We start from the raw sequence: 7,027 nt of genomic DNA on the forward strand, positions 1-7,027 counted from the left end.
TCACAGAATCATAGAATAGTTACAGCACAGAAGAGGCCATTCGGCCCGTAGAGGCCATGCCGGCTCTCTGCAAGAGCAATCCAGCTGGTCCCACTCCCCCGCCCTATCCCCGTAGCCTGGCAAATTTTTTCCCTTCAAGTACTTATCCAGTTCCCTTTTGAAGGCCATGATTGAATCTGCCTCCACCACCCCCTCGGGCAGTGCATTCCAGATCCTAACCACTCGCTGTGTAAAAAGTTTTTCCTTATGTCACCTTTGGTTCTTTTGCCAATCACCTTAAATCTATGTCCTCTGGTTCTTGACCCTTCCGCCAATGGGAACAGTTTCTCTCTATCTAGTCTGTCTGGACCCTTCATGATTTTGAATACCTCGATCAAATCTCCTCACAACCTTCTCTACTGTAAGGAGAACAACCCCAGCTTCTCCAGTCCAACAACATAACTGAAGTCACTCATCCCTGAAACCATTCTAGTAAATCTTTTCTGCACCCTCTCTAAGGCCTTCACATTTTTCTTAAAGTGCAGTGCCCAGAACTGGACACAATATTCCAGCTGTGGCCAAACCAGTATTTTATAAAGGTTCATCATGACTTCCTTGCTTTTGTACTCTATGCCTCTATTTATAAATGATGTGGAGATGCCGGTGATGGACTGGGGTTGACAATTGTAAACAATTTTACAACACCAAGTTATAGTCCAACAAATTTATTTTAAATTCCACAAGCTTTCGGAGGCTTCCTCCTTCCTCAGGTGGTGTGGAAATGAAATTTCCAGGATCCCGTATGTTTTTTAACCGCTTTCTCAACCTGCCCTGCCACTTTCAACGACCTGTGCACATATACCTCCAGGTCTCTCTGTTCCTGCACCCCTTTAGAATTGTGAATGGTTGATCTTCGACATTGTTGAGATACTGGATGGTCTAAAAATTGATCAAGAAGAGGTACTAGAAAGGCTGGCTGTACTTAAAGTAGATAAGTCACCTGGTCAGGATGGGATGCATCCTAGGTTGCTGAGGGAAGTAAGGGTGGAAATTGCGGAGGTACTGGCCATAATCTTCCAAATATCCTTAGATACGGGGATGGTGCCAGAGGACTGGAGAATTGCAAATGTTGCACCCTTGTTCAAAAAAGGGTGTAAGGATAAACCCAGCAACTACAGGCCAGTCAGTTTAACCTCGGTGGTGGGAAAACTTTTAGAAACGATAATCTGGGACAGAATTAACCGTCACTTGGACAAGTGTGGATTGATTTGGGAAAGCCAGCACGGATTTATTCAAGGCAAATCGTGTTTAACTAACCTCAGAGTTTTTTGATGGGGTAACAGTGAGGGTATATGAGGGCAATGCAGTTGATGTGGTGTATATGGACTTTCAAAAGGCATTTGATAAAGTGCCACACGGTAGGCTTATCATCAAGATTGTGGCCCCTGGGATAAAGCGGGCAGTAGCAACATCGGTACAGAATTGGCTAAGTGACAGGAAACAGAGAGTAGTGGTGAACGGTTGTTTTTCGGACTGGAGGGAGGTGTACAGTGGTGTTCCCCAGGGGTCGGTACTGGGATCACTGCTTATCTTGATAAATATTAACGACTTGAACTTGGGTGTACAGGGCACAATTTCAAAATTTGCAGATGGCACAAAACTGGGAAGGGTAGTAAACAGTGAGGAGGATAGTGATAGACTTCAAGAGGATATAGACAGGCTGGTGGAATGGGCAGATACATGGCAGATGAAATTTAACACAGAAAAATGCAAAGTGATACATTTCTATAGGAAGAACAAGGAGAGGCAATATAAACTAGAGGGCACAATTCAAAGAGTTACAGGAACAGAGAGATCTGGGGGTATATGTACACAAATCGTTCAAGGTTCAGCATCCACAGCCCTCTGGGGTACAGAATTCCAAAGATTCACAACCTTTGAATGAAAAAATTCCTCCTCATCTCAATCCTAAATGGCCGACTCCTTATCCTGTAACTATGTTCCCTGGTTCTAGACTCTCCAGGCAGGAAAACAGCCTCTCAACATCTACCCTGTCCAGCCCCCTCAGAATCTTATACGTTTCAATGAGATCACCTCTCATTCTTCTAAACTCGAGAGTATAGGCCCATTCAACTCAACCTTGCTTCATGGGACAACCCTCTCATCCCAGGATAGGGCTTTTCTCGTTTCATTAGTTTTCCAGATTCAGAATTAAACACCCACAATTTTTTTTTTTTAAATGTAAGTTATGGTGATATTAGCATCCCCTAGAATATAGCAGCTCTGAAATTGCTCCAGATACAAACCAGTTTATCCAAAAGCCTCCATTATAACAGCAGACACAGTAATGTCACAGGCTAGTGAGCTGCACCAGTTTACCGGCAACTATGGGTAATTTTACCAGTTTTATCTGTATAGAGTGATTTTACCCTTGACCTTCACAGACAGAAGCTTGTGACCTACTTATACTGTTAAAGCATAACTACGGAAACTGAGACTATGTAATAAAGCTACTGCATATAGTTTCTTGTGTGTCCAAAATTAGAGTGTGTTAACAAAATTACAGTAACTAAATCACAAGCTGAACTTTTCAGATGATGATCAGTCAGTTTTCCTCCATCTTTATATGGGGATTAAAACATTTGTCACATTGAGCTTCAATTCTAGACCAATGCTTTATATTAAAAATAATCACAGCCAACATAACGCTTCCCCCAGTAAACTGAAACACAAGGGCGACATTAAAATGAGCATGTTTCTGGACAGCAAACGCCTATTTGCACACAATCACTGGACTCAGCTCTGTGACCCATAAAGAGACACGGGAAAAAAATGCTTGAATGTCTGGGCAGCGGCTGATGGAGGACTCGAGTGGAGCAGATGGCAAGGGGGCAGAGGACTCCTCACAAATCCACTGGGGTGCATTTCACATCAGCAGTTCCTTCGGTTGAACACAAATCAAATCAAATTCAATACAATGCAAAGCAGCACCAACTTACAGCTCGAACAGAGGCAATAACTCGGTCCCCGAAGCTCCTCAAAACCCAAATTCAGTTTTTAATCTTATTTCAGATTTGTTATTCTGCAGCTCGGGTAGGAATTAAATCCCCCCCGGGGGCAAACTGATCATACCCCGTGAAAGGGAAAGTTAGAAAAGACTTGCAGGAGATGGAGTCGATGCAATAAACACCGACACTGGGGGAATATTAATCACCCCAATAAACACCGACACTGGGGGAATATTAATCACCCCAATAAACACCGACACTGGGGGAATATTAATCACCCCAATAAACACCGACACTGGGGAATATTAATCACCCCAATAAACACCGACACTGGGGGAATATTAATCACCCCCAATAAACACCGACACTGGGGAATATTAATCACCCCAATAAACACCGACACTGGGGAATATTAATCACCCCAATAAACACCGACACTGGGGGAATATTAATCACCCCAATAAACACCGACATTTACCGGGTCTCGGGCCCGGCGCAGGGCCGCACGGTCAGGGGACGGGTCCGGGACCGGGTCCGCCGCATCGGCTCAGACACCCGGGACAGGGCGGGACCGCAACCCCAGAGACCGCACCTGCAATGCGGCGCGTCCCCAACCCGGCCTGGGCCCCTCGGACCCCGGACCCTCAGGGACCGGACCCCGGACCCACCGGGACCCCCCCCGGCCCGGCCGCCTCCCGCAGTGCGGGGAGAGCCCGGGCCGCACCGACCCGCAGCCGCGTTGTACCGCGAGCCGCTGCCCCCGGAGTGTGGGTGGGCCCGGACCCCGGCCCCCGGCCCCTCGCCCGCCCGCCGGCCGCTCCCACCTGCCGTCCGTCCCTCGCTCCGCTCCCGCTCCCGCTCCGGGTCCAGTCCGGGTCCGACTCCGACTCTCGCTCCCGGCGCCGCTCCGGTTCCGCCGCTGTTTACTCGGGAGCGCGCGCATTGAGATGGTAACCGCACCATGGCAACCGGCCGCGCGCCCAGTGACGCCGCGACACCTGCTGGCTGTTCCCGCTCACAGCAAGGGGCAGCAGGCCCCGCCCCCCACAGCCCCGCCCAGACCCAGGCCCCGCCCAGACCCAGGCCCCACCCCCACACACAGCCCCGCCCCCACACACACAGCCCCGCCCCTCGCACAGGCCCCGCCCAGACCCAGGCCCCACCCCCACACACAGCCCCGCCCCCACACACACAGCCCCGCCCCTCGCACAGGCCACGCCCAGACCCAGGCCCTGCCCTCACACAGGCCCCACCCAGACCTGGGCCCCGCCCCTCACACAGGTCCCGCCCAAACCAAGGCCCCTCACGCAGGCCCGCCTCCCTCCCATGCACACAGGTCCCACCCTCACACACAGCCCCGCCCCTCACACAGGCCCCGCCCAGACCCAGGCCCCACCCCTGACACAGCCCCACCCCCACAAACAGCCCCGCCCCCACGCATAGCCCCATCTCCATACTCAGCTCCGCCCCCACACTCAGCCCCACCCCTACACACAGCCCCGCCCCCACACTCAGCTCCGCCCCCCCCCACAAACAGCCCTGCCCCCACAAACAGCCCCGCCCCCACACATAGCCCCACCTCCATACTCAGCTCCGCCCCCACACTCAGCCCCACCCGCACACACAGCCCCGCCCCCACAAACAGCTCCGCCCCCACACTCACCCCCACCCCCACAAACAGCCCCGCCCCCACGCATAGCCCCATCTCCATACTCAGCTCCGCCCCCACACACAGCCCCACCCTCACAAACAGCTCCGCCCCCACACTCAGCCCCACCCCCACACACAGCCCCGCCCCCACACACAGCTCCACCCCCCCACAAACAGCCCTGCCCCCACAAACAGCCCCGCCCCCACACATAGCCCCACCTCCACACTCAGCTCCGCCCCCACACTCAGCTCCGCCCCCACACTCAACTCCGCCCCCACACACAGCCCCACCCCTCACACTCAGCCCCGCCTCCACAAACAGCCCCCAGCCCCGCCCTCCCGATCCAGCCCATCCCACACTCCCAGCGCCCACTCCACTGAAGCTCCGTCAGTATCTGATAACCTGATCCAGGTCCCCAAGGTTTATGATCAGGAAAATGGTGCTGGATTATTTTCACTGATTAATACAACTGTAACAAAACAGCTCAATTTTGATGATTACAAAATTGGCGTTGGAATAAATGTCTTTACACAAAGAGCAGGTCGAATGTGGAATTCTCCTATTAGAAAGGAATGAGATCGATACCCAAAAAAGAGGAATGTTACAAATGGGGAATGAGCAGGAGAGCGGGGTTCGAGTGGCTGGGGTCCGACCAAGGCTCAGTACAACTGAAGTATAACTGCCTCCCCTTCGTATTCCAGTCCCCATTAGATAAAGGAGAATATTCCATTCAGCCTTTTTGATCACTTTTTGTACCTGTGCATTAGCTTTTAGTGATTGTGTACCGGGACACCCAAATCCCTTTGCTCCTCCACAGCTCCTAGTCTCTCATCATTGAGAAAATATTCCGATTTGTCTTTCTCCGATCCAAAGTGGACGACCTCACCCTTCCCCACATTAAACTCCATCAGCCACACTCTGGTGTGGAAACCATCGGATCCTGAAGATTTGCCTATCTTAAGTCCCATTATTTTCTCCATTAGCAATTTTTTAAAACTTGTATTAAATCCATTAAATTCCTCCCTTTGACCTCTTTTTAGGTTCCATTGTATCGTTGGTATTTTGCCCTCTTCCTCTACAGTGAGACTCGATGTAAAGTAACTCATTTAACCAGTCTGCCGCTTCCTTATTGTCCATTGCAGCCTCCCCTGCATCTGTCTTTAATGGGCCCACATTCCCCATTACCATTCTTTTTCTCTTAATATATTTATAAATTTTTACTATTAGTTTTGAGAGGGAGAGCGAGAGAGAGAAGGAATTAGTGAACAGGACACAGGCGGAGAGAGTTACAGCAAGAGTCCATGAGTTTCCCCACAGGAGGTCATCAATATTTTAGTATTAAATATTGGGGAGAAATTCAACGTAATTTCGCCCATTTATTGGGGTGAGAAATGAAGGGTTGAGGATGAATTTCGGATCGTGCCCAATCTCCCACCGAAGCACGCGGCTGCCAGATTAGAAGCTGGCGACTTTTAGGTGTGTAGAACTCCCGCCTGAAACAGGCGTTAGGCACCTTGGATATGCAAAGCGGGGTCCGGCTACAAACGGGCTCCGCCCAGCTGTCCTGGATCTTGACCAATCGCCCTTAAAGGGAACACTGGAGGCCGCTCAAACAGTGGCCAGAAAACTTTTATTAGTTTCATTTCTGTGGAGCCAGTAGAAATGCCCCTCCTGTCTCCATGGAAACACCATGGGCCACTGCTGGCCTGGCCCCCCCCCCCTCTTCCTCCCCCCCCCCCCCCTCCTCCCCCAGGATCTCCCCACGGGCCGGCCGGGATTCCTGAGGCCACAAACGATGAACTGATGCTCGATCGGTGACCGCAGTTTGTCTGTTTCATTCAAATGAGGCCCGATGACTTTGGCTCGGGCCCCATGCTGATGTCTTTAGCCATACGTTCTGATTGTGACGCTGATTTTGCACCGGAAACTGGTGCGAGGTGAATTTCTCCCCCATAGAATCATAGACTCTTACAGCACAGAAGGAGGCCATTTGGCCCATCGAGCCCATGCCTGCCGTTTGAAAGAGCTCTCCAGTTAGTCCCATTCCCCTGCTCTTTCCCCAGAGCCCTGCAAATTTTTCTCTTCAAGTATTTCTCCAATTCCCTTTTGAAAGTTATTATTGAATCTGTTTCCACCGCCCTTTCAGGCAGTGAATTCCAGATCACAACAACTCGCTGGGCAAAAAAAAAAATTCTCATCATCTCCCCTCTTAATCTTTCCTCAAACTCTTTTCGATATTCATCAGCTACCTTCTTTCTTTGTTTGTTTCATTTCAATGATTTTCAACTGCTTTAAATTTGTGTGAACCAGGAAACAATTATTAATTAAATAATAAATGCTTATTTATAAAACTACAAGTGAAGGCACCAATTAAAATATTTAATAGTAA

General features: G+C 50.5%; 1 protein-coding gene across 1 annotated transcript in view; it reads right to left on the reverse strand.

Moving 5' to 3' along the window:
- The window catches only part of ccdc92 (coiled-coil domain containing 92), a 54,090-nt gene extending 50,093 nt beyond the window's left edge, over positions 1-3,997 (reverse strand). The window contains exon 1 of the mRNA XM_068006242.1: positions 3,812-3,997. The gene's annotated coding sequence lies outside the window, so the exon portion shown is untranslated. The remainder of the gene's footprint in view (positions 1-3,811) is intronic.
- Positions 3,998-7,027: the final 3,030 nt, after the last annotated feature.

Source organism: Heptranchias perlo, chromosome 25 (assembly GCF_035084215.1).
Source record: "Heptranchias perlo isolate sHepPer1 chromosome 25, sHepPer1.hap1, whole genome shotgun sequence".
NCBI lineage: Eukaryota > Metazoa > Chordata > Chondrichthyes > Hexanchiformes > Hexanchidae > Heptranchias > Heptranchias perlo.